The 16,994-nt window shown below is 40.5% G+C and overlaps 1 protein-coding gene across 4 annotated transcripts in view; it reads right to left on the reverse strand.

Moving 5' to 3' along the window:
• The window catches only part of ADIPOR2 (adiponectin receptor 2), a 44,790-nt gene extending 27,817 nt beyond the window's left edge, over positions 1-16,973 (reverse strand). Inside the window, exon 1 of one of the 4 annotated variants that reach the window (XM_029963454.1) lies at positions 12,235-12,400. The gene's annotated coding sequence lies outside the window, so the exon portion shown is untranslated. Of the gene's footprint in view, positions 1-7,366; positions 7,469-11,467; positions 11,579-12,234; positions 12,401-16,886 lie in introns of those variants that run through there. The other 3 variants (XM_018080490.1, XM_029963455.1, XM_018080488.1) reach the window with 3 other exon arrangements.
• Between the last annotated feature and the right edge of the window lie 21 nt (positions 16,974-16,994).

Below are 16,994 nucleotides of genomic sequence, written 5' to 3' on the forward strand. Positions count from 1 at the left end.
GTACCATGACAGCCACAGTGGCATCACCAGGTGACTACAACCAGGCCAGTGGAACGGCAAAGGTGACTGAACAATAGACCACTGATGGGCTCAATCACTTCACCAAAGCTAAAGCTGTTCAGATGAGGCCTTAGTAACAAAACAGGCACAACTCCACTTCCAGAACTGTTAGCACTGCTACAAAAATGCAAAGAAAGCACTTCCAGTACAACCCATGGACAAATTGCGACAAGAACACGGCTCATATAGGGTGATAGGGAATGTTCTACCTATGAAACAGTGGATTCTGGCTACCTTGACAAATAAAGTATACTAAGTTAAATGTAGCTTTCTTGGCACATTGTATTTTACTATCTTCTGATAGGGACGTTCTGTCACAAGTAGTCCCTCACAAAAGGTATAGTAACACCAACAGCATTCAGTAACATCACACAAAAGCTTGACTTAGGTGACAATGGCATCATCTTATCACCCATCTGGCTCCCTTAGTCCCCACCACCGACACTGATGCTCAGCTGTGATCTGCTGGTAAGGTGTTGTATTTTGTGCTTTGGGTTTTCCTGGGGAAGAGGTGGACTTTTTGTGACCACCCTGATTCATACAGGGGAAATCAGGTACACACCAGCACAGGTGTGCAGGTGCACAGGGTGCGTGTAAGGGAAAGAAGAAGAGTGTTACCTACACTCCTGTGTTACACGAGTTAAATTTCACATTGAGTGACATCTACACATGTGGTCCAGCTGACCTGTGGTCACTTGGTACCTGCATGGGGGATCCACTTGCTGGCTGTTTTTTTTTCATTATGCACACAGCAAAGCAAAGGAGATAAGAAATCCAGACATTTTAAGTAATTTGTGAATTGTCCTATATCAGCAGGCCACAGACAAAAAGTTAACAAAACATTAATACTGAAAGATTCAAGAATATAACTTGAAATAAGGGATCTCTTTTTTTTTTTTTTACTTAGAGTCTTAAACAGTTGAGCTGTCTTTTTCAATTTAGGAGTTAAACATCCACAGTTAACATTCCAAATATTCTCTAAAACTACAGTCGAAAACAAAGCAAACAAGGGTATGTATGAAAGGGAGGAGGAGGAAAACCTCACAGAAGACCTTGTTTTCTGTACGCTGAAGGAAAAGTATGAATCAGGCTGTAAAAATTCTTTGGAGGTCATCTTTAACAATGAGGAACAATGAGGAAGTAATCCAGCACCTCTTTTCTCGCTGTAATTTCCCTAGATAAAGAGGCATCTACAAAACAAAGCTTAGGCTCCCGCAGAGGGTCAGTGGCCAAAAAGCTGTCTTTGTAACTTGTAAACTGTCACTGGACGTTTCAGCCTAAGCTATTTCACAGCAGGCTGCAGAGGCAAACAATCAAGCACATTCTGATGCATTTGGGTCCAAAGAAAGGGAACAAGCCGGCAGCCTGCCTACATTAGCAAAACGCTTCCATTTCAGAGGATCCCATTACATTGTTACAACATTTGTCCAATTTGTACCGCAAATTGGCCCCCAGTTTTGTAACTGGGTTAAGTGTTATGTAAGAGGTTGGCCCACCCCCAGTGCACAATGTCCGGTTGTTACAGACTGCATAACCGCTGTAAATTAGTTTTAGTCTTTAATAAACCAAAACCAAGAGAAGTGTCACAAAAGCAATACAAAACTAAGAACAGAAGTTCAAATCCTTTTCGCATCACATTCCACAAATATCCACAGACCAGACCTGGAAAACTTGCCTTTTCTTAATTTTTCAATAAACGGCTCAGTTTCTCCAAGTGAGGAACGTTCCATCTTTTGCCCTTTTATGATTTTATTTCTATGGCAGGCTACTCGCACCATGCTACTTCACGGTTGCCAACAACAAAAAGATGCAGCTCTTTTTTGTTAGTAACACTTTGGATCACAGACTGTCTAAAAGTGAAAGACTGAAATTAAACATCGCTTTCCTCTTAAGTGAAAATTTAGAATACATCCTTTTAGTTACTGCCTCAAGGACATCCAATTCACAAAACGCTGCGTGAAGATGAAGAAACCTAAGTATTTGGTGCAGGCAGTGAAACCCAGAGCTAGAGCACTAAACTGAGGCTACATTCATTTAGCCCCTCTACACAGAGGATCTTTGCATGGGAACGTAAAGGACATCAAGATAGCGATTCAGAGAGCAAACATTCCTCCACCCTGGCAGGTACAACGTTCCTCCTACAAAGGCCAAGTCTGAATCTGTAAAAACTGAACCAAGATCTTTTATAACTCAAGAAAGCGCTCCAAGGCCTGGAGCAACCCTACAAAAACAAACACTACCACTGTGCTTTTAAAACCAGAAGAGAAACACACACGTTTCAGGCCGCAAACTTCAAGCAGCAAATCATTCCGACAGTTGCCTGCAGCGCTTCTTACTGGCCTGCTCGGACACCTCCTTCCTTAGATGCCGCCACCGTGCAGATTTTAAGGGCTGGCTGGTGCCAAGAGGGGGCAGCCCCACTCTCCCCTGTTTGGGCAGTAAAGAGTCCCACTTCTCACGTCTGACCCTCCACCCAGAGGCACTCTGATGTCTGTCACAACCCATTCCAGGTGACAGTCTGGAAAAACATTAACCCAGGGAGGAGAATAAGATCATCATTTGCCATGAAAGATGCAAATGCTATCAAACAAGCAAACTCAAGCATGGAGGACGTGACAAAGGGCAGCACCCCACCCTCAAAATTTTAACTCCGCGTATTTTATAGGCAGTATTTTCCTAACCTGCTAAAACCTGACAGTTATCTGTTGGGCCTGGCCTTTAATTGTTATATATGTACACACCATGGCCTTTATTATGACTTGCTGACCGGCTGCAGGCCACATCTGGCATAGCAAACCAGGCACCTTACCAAGATTACTAATTTTAATAGAGCAGAGAGGATCTCAGAGGCCTGGTTGCAAAAAGCTGTCACTCCTCCCAGTTTTTGGACGCCTGCTCTCTAGTTTTACTGATAATCTTGCTAAATTTTATTCCTGAGGTTGTGAGCTTGCTCATCAGTGTTTCATTTTGAGGCTGACAGGTTTGGTCTACAAAATGTTTGCATTCCCATATTTGTAAAAAATAAGAACAAAGCAAAGTTACTACTTTACTTACCCTCAGCAATGACATTTTTTCAGTTGAAAACAGCATATATCCCCCTCCTCAAAAGCCACAATGTTGCTTTGCCACAAGTCAGACAACTAAAAATTTGGTACTTTTCTGTAGCAAAAATGCCACAACAACACTGTAGAAATAACCAACATCCACATCATAGAATTGTATCAGTCTAAGACCAAAAAAGTGATGCATCATCTTTCAGATTCTTTTTTACCCACCAAAACTCAAGAAAAGAGGCAGATCCACCACAATCAGACTGCATCAAATTTATGTCAGTCAGAAGCAAATTCAGTCAAACGGCTGAAGTTCTATATAAAACCAGGTAAAGCTACTTAATTACTTAACTTCCTTAATGCAATAGCCAGAGAATAATTTGGGGTTTAAAAGATAAATATTGTTGAGAGTTAAGAAAAGCTGAAGTGAACTTTTAGTCTCCTTTACCATTTAGTGCCACTCTCATATAAGCATGCTTCCTGGTAACGTTGTTTGAAATCATCTCGAATTCTGAAACAAGACCTACTATCGGACACTGGTATCATAATACATCACTGATGCAGTTCAAAAGTAGAAATGTTAAATTAATCTTTTACTTTCTACCGTCCCACAACTAAGGAGAGATGGCAAAAGACCCAGAGTCTAGTTATGAGAGTAATGCTAAAATTTCAAGAACCAAAATTATTATCAATACACGTGCAAGCCCTTTAAGCAGGGATGTAGCTTAAACTCAAAACACACCTACAGGCTTGAAACAGTTTAAGACCATAAGCTTGGTTCGTGTTAATTTACATGTTAGATGTTTTGCATGACTTAATATCCCTTATTGATTGCATTCTTCCTCCTAGAGGGAAGAAGAAGAAATGGGCAAAATCAACATCATACTCCTCCAAACAAACAACTTCCAAGGCTGACAACCTCCCATTATCCTCTCCAGCAGTCCAAAGCTGCTGACTTAAAGACCCAAAGCAGCAATGGAAGGGTGAAAGTAACCCCACCTGAAGGGCAGGAACCAAGAAGTTTGTGTGTTACAATTTTAGCTGTGCTTGGCAACATTTTCCTGTAAGTATTCTGACTGCAACATTTCTCTTAAGAATCATTAGTCTAGACTTAACTGTTAAAGAAAAATTGAGTCAGACTGTTGAGATTTCTATTATACTAACAATAAAGTCTTGGCTTTACTTACTCACATGTTACTTTCATAAACAGACACATGTACAAAGGGTACTCCCTCTTTGCCCATACACAACAATGTAACAGCATGCATGGAGTATTTCCATTCCTTCTATTTTTCAACTCTGAAGAGCATTGTTGTCTTTAAAGTGTTACAGGAAAATCACAATATATTAACAAGCTCTGAAACAGCCCCAAGAAAAGCAACTAAATGAGCTGCCTGAACCGGCAATATTCTCTCCCTTAAGAGGGAACTCTCTGTGCTGGGGTGACCAGGTCACTGTTGTTTCGTACCAAAGGGCCTTTCACACACCTTTATACAATCCTACAACAGCACTTAAACACAAACATGGAGCTAAGCAGTCACTGTCTGCATTTTCTGTTTTGCAGAAAGAAGCTCTAGACATCACAGAAGAGATACCATTTCTTTAAGAAACCCTGAAAACAGGAAGGAAACATGGCCAAGCTGATAAGCATTCGATCTTAAGAGTAGGAAGGGTAGGAATTTCAGCTGATTTCCTGGACAAGGGCCCAGACAGGAGGAACAGGAGCAGAAAGCAAGAACTGGGTCAGCAAACTACTGAATAGTTATTTGTCCTAGTTTTCAAATACTCACTGAAAGTACTCTTACCGTAACACAACTGCATCTGTAAGGAGTGTTAATACGTGTAAAACTACTCCGGGAAACTATTCTGGAAAGAAGAAAAAATACCTCATGCTGACACAACATTTACTGTCAATGGAATTAGCAAATAAAGGATCTCATTCTAGTATAAGTTTGTACTCATTCTGTAAGAAAAATAAGCTATCTAATGTAATTTTGATGCAAAGACAGATTATTGTATCCATGGCTGTGACCGAGATGCAACACAGCTCTTCAGATTCTACCTGATGTGCACTGACAGAAAACGCAGGCCAAGCTTCTCAGCAGAGACAAAGTGCTACATGTAGAAGCCAACCACTAATTTGTATGCCAAAGATGTACTTGGAAAACCAGCTGAGAACTCTAGACAGGGGGTCAGTTCTAAACAGAGCATAAACACTGCCTTATCCACTTGTAAAACCCCCAGGTACACTATTAGGAAAAGCATGAAAGGTTCTTCCAGTACTGACAGCACAGTAGAGGCAGACGTGATTTTGGGGGGAAAAAAGCAGACAATGTCAGGTTGTAAGTCATAACAAAAATCAATAATCAGTGTTGTGAATTTAGTAGGTAAGTAAAAGCAAAAGTAAAACCTTGAAGGACAACCGACTTGCCCAGATAACCAGGCAAGTCCTGGTCTGAGTAGATAAGCAAGCAACTGTAGCTAAGGAAACAAGTAAGAAGTGAACAAGTCCTGCATTTATGAAATACAAAATCTGAAATCTATTTTTATCATGTGTTAGTCAATCTGTAAGAGTTCAGAAGCCTTACATCCCATTTCACACATCTACTAAATTATTTGAGAGAGGGTTTCCTTTGTGATAGCAAAGAAAGTTTGATGTAAAACCAGGGTCGATCACTCAAAATTGCAGTTAAGATTTCAACACAGCACAAGGTTTCCTCATCTTCAAGTCTACAACAGCAGCACCACCCCAAACAACAACAAGAAGAAGTGAAGATACCAACCACTGACCATCAACCAAGGTAAGGTCACAGAGTTAGCAGATGGCAAACACACACACAAAAAGGACTTGGTTTTGATAAAGCAAACAAGCAAACCTTGGAACTTCTTGCTACAGGATGAGGATTCACGGGGAAAGTGGACAAATGTACTGGATAAATTCATCAAATCATGTTAAGCACATGAAGCCACCTCTAGTTCTAGAAGACCCTGAATAACATCTAGCATATACTGCTTGCACATTCATGCTTAGAAGCTATTTTCTTCCTTAGGGAATGGACATCCTTACTAAAATCCTTAGAGTTCTCTCTGAGGAAGGACAGCAAAAAAAAAAACAAACCCAAACAGGAAGGAAGTCAAATTATTATGAGGCAGAAAACTAAAAACTGCACAGAAGAAAGGATGAGGGCTGAAACAGAAAGTTTCCCAGGGACACCAGGCAAAGCACCCCACCAACACCAGTAACTCCCCAAAGGCATCCCACAAGCCAGCAGGCACTACCCTGAGATGCTCCAGCCAGCGACTTACATAAGAGGACGAGGGGACAAAAAAACCCTACGGCTGCCAAGTTTCCTCCTCCCCTGAATGGTCAGCTTGCCTGAGACTGGTAGGTGGTCCTGCAGCTTGGCCAGGCTTCAGACTCAAAGGTTATAAATAGAAAGGTCAGGGACAAAGCAGAGTCAAAGCCTCAGTAAAAGGTGCTGCAACCTGGCCAATTGGCATATGCACGTCAGGATTTCGTTCTGCAGCAAGGGGGACACATCAAGCGAACCCTGCCATGAACAGGCCCATAGCACAACTCTCACTACCCACCAGCTCAGCACCAGTGACACACAGAATCTGCTGGGCACAAGCAAACCAGAGCTTCTTGGTCTCTCTGCTTCAGGTAGGTCTTGTCACTGTGCACGGGTGAGACACAGGGGCAAGAAAACTGAGCAAGTGGAGCCCAGGAACATGAAGTTGTTTCTGGAGCAGGGCTTGGAGGCACACTGGGCAGATATCACACAGTGCATCACACACAAGGGGGTGGTCAAAGAGCCTCGGGGGGCAGAAGCTTAAGCAGCAACTCCACAGTAAAGGCAGAATCCTGAGTCAGAGGGATTTCTAGTTTGACTGGTTTATGTTATAGCTGTTCTGTAATTTCAAGTTTCAATGAAATTACCTTGCCTTTTTCCAGAGACTCAAGGAAATCAAAACACTCGGCGTGCCCCAAATTTTGTTCTTATGTACAGATTAGATAAAATCTGTTTACTACTATGATTTTTAATTTCTTCATGGATGGTGTTTAAACTGTCATAGAGCAGTTTGATGTCACTGATTTTCACTGACAAAAGTCAGAACAGTAAGAGCAAAGATTTAAAGAAAAACTGGGAAAAAAAACCCTAAAGAAACAAAAAAACCCCATACACAAAATAAACCAAACTCACACACCTGAAAAAACCCCCGCATAAAAAAACCATCCCAAAAGCCAGTCTTACCAATTACTTTATGCACTGCTACAGTTTCCCTCCTGAAGGGGAAAAGAATGACTTGTTTAAATCCTGTCTCTCTGGTTTATATTCTCCTGCACATAACCAGCCCTCACCTGAACTATGAACTCCAATTTGGAAGCCAAGCTCGTCACACTGTCACGTCATTTCACAACTGTACAAATTTCTTGTAAGCCTCAGTACTGAGAAACACCACAGAGCAGTTAAACAAACAGATCTTGTACCTTCCCCATGGAGTAACACACAGCAGTTATTTTAACCACTAAAATAATATTCCCAAAAAACCACCAAGTATTCCTAACACTAATTTGTAACTGCTCTCTGATAAACAGCTGTGCTACCTGTGAGGAAGCACAGAGCAATTTCTCTCATCTCAATTTTGTCACTGGTTCTTGATGTTTGTATTCAAGCTTGGGAAGCTTACATCTTTCCTAAAAGAAAGATGTGTAATCAACATGAAAGCTGTTTCTCCGAGTAAACTTAAAATTAGATAATAAATTTATGCAGAGAGGGAAGAAAACTCCTTAGAGTATGTGTCCTATACAGCAACTTGTAAACATTTACAGGGGATGACAAAATGCACGCATTCCATTTAGACTAGAATCCTTCCATTTTTACAGGCTGGCTCACCAAGATAACAACTTTGAGTTAAATAAAACTCCACATAGTTACAGCAGAATTGCACAAAGCTGCATCAGTACAAAATCTAACACAGCAGGAAATTTTTCAACCGTCTCGGATATCATCCTCTCTAAATGTTCAACATAACTCCAGATACCATATCTTATCCAAACCCTCTGCCAAACAAATCTCTGCCTCGGTACTTGTTAAAGCTGATTTATTACTGTCAAATACATTAATCTGCACGTTAATCTGCCTCAGGTCACTTAAAGTTAGTGAAAAGGGACCCTTGTCAAGCCACATAAAATGTTGCTTTTGGTCCACATGGGAGTTTGAAATCAGAGCTTGGGAGAGATCCTCTATGACATAAATTTTACAGCATGAAAACAGCAAGGAATGCAGAAGACTTTTCCTGTAATCCATTGCCATTTTCTCTGCTTCACTTCATAGCGTGCTGTTAAAGCCTAAAAATGTCACTAAATGAAGGCTGTGTTTATCTTGGGATCCTGTGCCACTGGAGTTGTAAAGCACACAGCACTAGCATGACAGCTTCAAACTGGCATTCACTGCACTCCAGTGGAGGAGGGAAGGCTTGTATGTTATACAACCTACTTAATCCATACTGCAAGTAGTACACAAGGCAGAAAATCTGGCTCAAACAACACACATACCACATTATGCACAGTAAGTGCTGCTAATACTTCTACACGAAGTGTTATTCCCAACAGTTTAAAACCTCCCAGTTGTACGGCTTCCTTATTCAACATTTCCAACACAAAGCAGAACTGGTTTTCACTAACAGACCACTTGCTTCCTAATATAACCAATTCCCTAGACAACTTACCAGATGATCCAAGATTTTCAGTACAACTAAATCAAAAGTTCAAAGACGAATAAAGGCAGTTGGACAATCACTGAAGAGAAGCAGTTTTAACAAACACATCCTGCATTTTTGCTTAGCAACTGGATCACCATCAGCAGAATATGCTGGTACAGCTCTATTACCTCTGTCACATCCCCTGAAGCAGCAGTCTCCAATGGAAGCAGCAGTAATGAGCACATCCTCCACCTTTCCTTTTTATGTTTGCCTGGTAATTAATTTTAAGTGCCAGTAATTCTCAATTGCTCCATCATTAGTGTGACTAAATGTCATTCTACGACAGGAATTATGCAACTATGCTTTGGTCAACCTCAAATACCACCACTGTTACCTGTGACTTTGAATGTTGTAACAAATAATATGCTTATAAACTGTTCATTTATTACAAAGACATTACTTCGATTACTGCCCAATTCACGAGTTCCTTTGGCTTGAAATGAGAAAGCATTCAAATTATCTGTTACTTCAAAACAGGATCTCCAAGAAGGAAGCATCAAGTTTCACGGGAGTTTTAATGTCTACATAGGATGAATTCTCTCAAAATGTGGAAAGACTTCAGGTGGTGGTACAAGAACTACTGGACACATCATACTTACTGCTAAAAGAACAGGAATGTGGAATTGTACCTTTTCAAGGATGACCTTAGTCTACAGAAAACACTCATGTGAGTCTTGCAAGCAGATAAGCCCTCAGGCACTTACATAATAATGAACTATTGAAACAGAGCCAAGACATGAGTTTTCAGAGGAAAACAGTCATGGGTTCTGTAATCACGCTTTGTTTCTCACAATGACTTTACTGTGGTGTGTAACAAGGGGCTGTTTGATCCGGTTAACCAAGGCAGAAAAAGTCAGCTGGAAAGGGCTTACACGGAGGAACGAAAAACTAACGTCCTTCTGAGAACATCTTGTACCACCTTCCCAAGAGCATCTTAAAACTCTGCTGCTCCAAACCCAAAGCGGGCCCTGGTTACCCACAGCCATGCAGAGTTGGACTGTTACATCCACCCGGACCTTATCCGAGTCTTTGAGACTTTTTTTGGTACAATCTCCCTTTCCCCACACTGACCCCAGTGCTGGAGCCCTTCCAAATCAGTTGACACAACTGGCACTTTCAACAGCGTCACGCGCCAGTTTGGTGTTTGGGACAGAAGCATTTATGCAATGAAACTTGGTCAAGCTTCTCTTGCTTCCATCAAGGATAAGCTTCACTTGAAACCGAGTTTTCCTTCAAGGCAGAATACAGGCAACATCCCACCTTTGAACTCCAGAGCATGGGTTTAAGGCCAAATTTAAGAGTTTTACAGACACAGCAGCTAAAACCAATACACATCTCCAATTATTTTAGCAACAAGTCACTTCCTACTGAATGAAACATTGGATTTTTGTAACCCAGAAAGTTTTAACATTTTATTACTGATGTTCTTTACAGTCCTAGGTGGTGTAAGAATGCCAGATCATCTATGAAAAATCCTAACAGAAAGAAAAGGAGGCTTTTGCAAATTACACTCTCTGTTTCTGGGGGATGATTTGAAATGAGAATAAATAAACACACCACCAAAAACTATTTCTTTATATCCTTCACAGGAGTAAAACGAATAATTCATACTTATCAGGTATATATATTTATATTTAAATATAATATAGTATTTCCATTTAAATTCAGTATCCATCTTCCCTACCAAAAACGTATTTGAAAATTGCCCCTTGAGAAATATCTTACAAATCAAGTCTAAGCTACCTAGCAACTTCCTTTGCTGCACTAGTGAAGCTCACAAAAAGAAAAGGAATTTTATCACACACCTATTATTGAACTATTTCTGTAATGCTGCAGAATTCATATGGTTGCCAATTATTAAAATGTCACAGAGCAGGAAGTCAAAGAGCAGTTGCACTTAACCATGGACATTAAGATAACCATGACAGAAGCCTTTTTCAGCATCCTCCTTTTAGCTTGGAATACATAAAGGTCAGAAAAATACTAAGTAAAGCTTTTGTTGACTTTGTTGTGCTTTTCTCAACTCTCAGAACACTCACCTCAGAAAATAACCCGTTTTGTTCCCTGCTGAAGGTACAGCAGGCAGAAAGCCAGTAGCTGGCACTTTGTCACATAGATAGTTTAATAAAAATTATGAATAGGCTCTTACTTTTATTTCTACAGTCATGTTCCATTAAAACAAAAAATTATTTGCCTAAAGGATTAATATTGAGAAGAGCAGAATATCACTGTTACCAGCCTTGCAATGCCATATGCTATTCTAGGGAATACACAGACACAAATAATTGCTTTAACTATCACAATTTGCAAAGCACACTGTTCTTCATGTGCAAATTGGTTGTGTCATCCCATAACATCAAAATGCACCAGATTCCACCACCACTAACTTATCCCCACAGCACTAGTATTTCTTTAAGTAATACATGCCCACGAATTCCACCAGTCACAGAGACCAAGATATAAATTAAAACATTAGGAAAGAAAACAGAAAAAGTAAATCCTTCAGTTTACACCAGGGAATGGCAACCACTAAATCCCAGGAGCAGCCCACCAGGAAATGCCATGCAGGGTTCTTCATAACAAATGCACACCTAAGCTGTCAGCTGAGAGATGCCAAAATGCATGTTCAATGGCTCTTCATCCCAAGTCCTACTAGCCATCCTCTTCCTTGTTCCAAATGCTAAAATCCCTTTCCTTGCAGCTAAAATCTTGCCAGTACTCTCAGGATTGAGAGCACAGTCAGTCTCTTATCTTTGCACTGCTTTTTAAAACAGCTCCCACTGCAGACTGGGAGATATGGATATATTTCTAGTACAATCAGGAGTTAAAGATTAACTTTAGGAATTTTACCACCAGCTAAAGGAATTTTACCATTCAGATTTAATCTAAGAACCTAGAGTTGGTATTTGCTCTCAGAAGGCAGCTTTTACTGCCTCAATTCAATTATTCCATTTTCATCACAAGTTCTGCATTTAATAAAAACTCAGACAATGCACAGACAGTGTGATCCTGAAGTCCTTATCATGGTTACAGTTCCCAAATCCTGGTATCACCCACCAAGTAGTTTGCACAAGAAACCAAGGGAGCACAAATAAGGGTCTTTAACAAAGTCTAAAGAAAATGTTTCATACAGCAAGAAGGCCCATGGCTTGTTCCCTCCAGAACAGCCTGTTTATTCAAATATCCATAAGCACCCAGTTTATTAAAACACACTTGAGACAGCACTTTGAGAAAAATCAAACTTGACAAGCCAAAAACATCCATCAGTAAGGAGCTAAAGCGGGAACCTTGCCAGAATGCTGTCATTAAAGCAGAGAAAAGCCCACTAAAGGTTCCTACCACTATAAAAGACCCTTACCTAAAAGCTGTAGAACGGCTTAACACATCCAGTGATGATCTCCTAAGGAAATCCGTGGCACATAAAGTGTCATCCTCTAGACCTAAACAGAGCAGCACAATTGATCTTGTCTTCAAATCAGGAATGGTAGTCTCTGCAATCCTCTAAGCAGATGGAACCATGCACACTAGGGAAAAGAGCATTTAATTTGGTTGAGAAGGAGGAAAATTGGATGAACAGATATGAGAAATGGTTTTGGTGTACTTAAGGTAAGGCAGCCTAGTTGCACCTTGTCTTTGAATACATGCAGATGATAATAGAAAAGCTTAAAATTGGAAAAACAACCATTCACTTTAGCAGACAGTTAGACTTTGACAGGACCCATTCAAAGGTAAGCAACATTTACGACATCTATATCTAATATAGTTTGGTTTTCAGCATTGCATGAGAAACATGAACGTTAACTGCTTTGAGATAAAACACTGCCAGACAGAAGAGAACAAAATAGGGTAAAAAAGGGAAGTAGCCTTTCCTGTAGCAGGTCTCAACAGAAGTGTGCAATGTACTTAGCCGTGCTGGCAGAACACTGCAATACCCATTGTAAGCATTCACACTTGACTTTCAACCCATTCCGCAAGTAAATTGTCTACTCTCTTGCCTACTGCTGTCTAAAGGTACCTCAGAGCCAACGATTACAGCTCTGCCTGTTCCAACACTTTATCCTGTAAATAGTGCCTGACTATTTTCTCTTCTCACAAGGGCTTAATTAGTCCTGTTCGCAGAGCGCTACAGCAGCTGGCACATCCCAGCATTTTCACAGCTATTGAAATCCATCTGAACCATGCAGCAGATTTTTCTACGCTGACAATTACGTGTCCTGGGAACCTTATATCTGCCTATGCATTTGAAGGCACCTTTATGCAATCAATTTAACCACAAGGCAGCCCTGAGAAGTCCAAAAACATTCACTGTCACACATACACAGTTCACAGAAGTCCAAAGAATCCTGCCTGGTCAGAAAAAGAGACCCTTTCCTCACTAACAGAGCAGCAGAGATCTGCAACTCCAGAATACAAGAGTAAACACGGCTATGTGCAACAACAAATAAAACTGCCATCAAGATATCATTAAACTAAAAAAAAGAGGCCAAACAAAACCTGGACAATAATTTTTTTCCTACTGTGACCACATCATAACTCGGACAGATGCCACTGAACAAAAAATAGTGAAATACAAAGGTATTTCTATGAGGTCCTGAAAATTCCAAAGAGGTTATAATTGAAAATCATGTTAAATCAGAATGCAAAACGGAATTAAACATGTAATATTTGCTCTCCAAATTTCTAAGCACCTTAATTTTGCCAACTCACTTCAAGTTCTCTGCTACTTCTCAAATCAAGCACCAGCAGAAGCTGTGGCACCTCCTTTCCTGAGAGAGGCTGTCTGCTTATCACCACACCAGCTACCACATCCCAGCATGGTGAACAGTCCTCTGCAAACAGAAAGTGTCACCATGTCCTGAAAGGAAACCTTGAGGTCCACCTTCAAAGTGGACTAAGATAAAGATAATATTTTTATGTCAAACCATTGCGACAAACTTTCCAGAAAATCACTGGGCAAGTTAAACTGCTGTTCGGTTTTACAGTTACATGACAGAAGTCTGAATCTCTCACTCTGTCACACAGAAGGCAGGAGGTCATTCACTTTACAGTTCTGCAACAGGAACTAAACAAAAACAACTCACCTCCTGCTTATTACTAGTTTACATACTGATCTGCAGCATCCTACTTCAAAAGTAAAATGTTCCAGTAGTAGGAGCATATTCAAATAAACAAATGAAAGTTAAAAAATGTTTTCAGAAACAGTTTTCTGAAGAATCAGAACTAGTATCTTATTTGTCTCCATATTCTGAATTTTTGAAAACCAGTTTCTTTGTTGAACTTGTCTTGACAAACATACTGCTTTAAATAGCAGTGGCAGGCAGTCACCACATTAAGCACAACTCACTGAAATACGTCTTATATGTCAATACAAAGGAAACAGCATTTAAAACAAGTTCTATCATAAAACAATACAATTTAAATTAATAGTCTTCCCCCTAAACACTGTCCCAAATACTTTTCCATAATCGCTACCATTATCTTTTCAAATCTACCAACACCGTCTGTCAGAAAAATTCACTGAATGACTCAGACACAGACACTTTCAAATCATAAATACTCAAAACTGCTATTTCCATTTCAGAACTACCTCTATTCAAGGATTTGAATTGCTGATGGCATCCTAATAATCCAATGATCTCCTGAAGTTTCCTTATCAAGATTTTCCTCATGCACAAACAGCATCTCCACTGACGAAAGCGGGCCTTGTTGCTTTGCACAGTGTCTTGGACAATGTGGTTATGCAACCAGAAACCTGTAAAACTTGCAAAATTTTTAGTGCCTAATATTGAGTATCTTTCGTACATGAATGCTTGACACAGCTCCTTGAACATGCAACTGAAGACATGAGATAGCAGAGAGCCAAGCATTAAAATCACTGGCATTACATGCCCTGCCAATTCCCATTAATTTTCCTTCATGACAAATCAGCAGAAACGCTTGCCTAGAGCAAGCAGAGGCTTTTCAAACCTCAGCCCTTTAATCCTGTATCCAGGAGTCAGGCTCCAAGTCTGAATCTCACCCACAGTGCCAAAAATCACTGCTCACTAGCCACTTTAGCAAACTAGTGGTAATGTCACCAGTCCAACAGCACTAATACAACTCCATCGGTGCAAAGACTGGGGTTGCAGGGGGGTCAGGGAAATACCTTTGTTTGTGTCTGGCTCTCTTGAAGACCTGATACAATTTAAGCTCATATACCCAACACATTTTGTATTTATGTCTGAGAATACACATACAATACATGAGAATCTGCTGAAGGAATTTTCACCATGAAAGCTTTTGCTTAAGAAGTATGCCAAAAATATGCTCTTGCCCTTCACACCAGATTACGTTTTCATATCTGATTTACACTCAGAAAGCATCATTTTGAAAACCTGGACTGAGCTAGGATGCAGCTTTTGACTCCTCCATCACTAACTTGGATTCAGTTTTCCACGTTAGTAACTATTCTGCATGGTTTTCACTGCAAAGCTGCCAACAACCTTATTCACAGCCATAATTATTTGTAAGCTCAGGCAAGGGAATCATTTCCGTATTTTATCAACTAAAATTACACTTCCCACACAACAATGAACTTCTTTTAAGTTGCCTGCTAACACATACTCATAGTCTTCGTACTGGATTAAGTGTCACGGGACAGATGAAGTTTACACATAATAATGCAAGAACCACAGCATAAAATCTTCATAACTGGAGCTGGCTTGTACCCCTACGGGAAAAGGAAAAACAAACTCAAAACACAATCACTTCCTTTCTCATATAAATAATATTAGCTCATAGCCAAAGATAACAAGGAAAACAGGCTGGGTTTTATGACCGTGCTGCATCCATAATTTCATGACACAACAACCTACTTCTGTCGATCACAAACATATTTTCCTCTGTTACAGCAGCTGCCACCGAATTTGTAGCAGTCTCACTAAGGTTCTGCAGAAAACAAGCACCTCGACACTGAACTACTACAAAAAAGGCCTCTGAAAGCAGAGGATTTTTATCACAGTGCTGAGAAAGAGGGTTGTGCAGTGTACAGCTCTTCACCGACTTCCAGAACAGATCTGTGAAGACCACAGCCAGGATGGAACCAGAAATTTAATACTGCCCGGCACTGACTACAGCAAGGGAGTGAAAACAAGAGTTTAAATTACACTTTAAAGGCCTCAAGTCTTGAAAACCAGATTATACCAAGAAGGGTTTGGACAGAGGGCCTGGCCAGTTTAGTAAAACCTGGTCCATTTTAAAAAACACGCAACATGGTTGTGATACACAAGCCTGAAGAACTTCAATGCTGCACAAAGAACAGAAAGTGCCCTTAAACAAGGAGTAATATCTAAAAGCTTTTCTGCTATGTAACAGGTGCATGATAGTTTACATACACAAGGTGACAAAGTCTGTACATCAAAAAAAGTTATAATTTAATATTAACGTTTTTCTCAAAACAAATGCCCACACAACTACTAAAGCCACGAAATCAACTGACTTGTAAGGCTAAAACAGACACAAAAAGAAACACTGCTGCAAAAGCCCAGTAAGAACAACAGCTGTCATATCTTCTTTGTCTTCTGGGCGATTACCATATGTTTAAACGTCTTTGTTGTTCAGCCTAAGCAAGCAAGAGATGAACGTCTGATTCTCTCAGGGGAAAAAAAAAATTAAAAAAATAAAACCCAACTTTTTAAAAAGTTTATTCCGCTGCCACTTGAGAATATCCGAATTGTGGTTACTCAAACAACGTGAGAATATCCAAACTGCGGTATAGAATATTTGCATTACCTACTGTTGGTAGTTCAAGTGTTTATACACACATTCACTTGAAAACACTGAGAGACAGAGACTCTGAGAGACAGAGACTGCTCTGCTTGCACAATAAGGCTCCCATATTGTGCAAGCGGAGGCGTTATTATTTTTATTGTCTCTGTAGAAAGATTTCAGGAGCAGCAGCAGCAGCAGCACCAGACCTCCCTGCCCTGGCGAGCAACAAGTGCACGAAGACTATAAACAAGACCCACTTACGGTGCTCTTGACCCACTTAACAGCGCTCCCCTGGCCCAAAGCCTCCTCCAGCCGGCAATTCCCGAGCTCTCCTCCGTGCCCCGAGCGAACTCCCCGCCCGCGGGCTCC

The sequence above is a fragment of the Manacus vitellinus genome, unplaced genomic scaffold (genome assembly GCF_001715985.3).
Source record: "Manacus vitellinus isolate BGI_N305 unplaced genomic scaffold, ASM171598v3 scaffold_5_pilon, whole genome shotgun sequence".
NCBI lineage: Eukaryota > Metazoa > Chordata > Aves > Passeriformes > Pipridae > Manacus > Manacus vitellinus.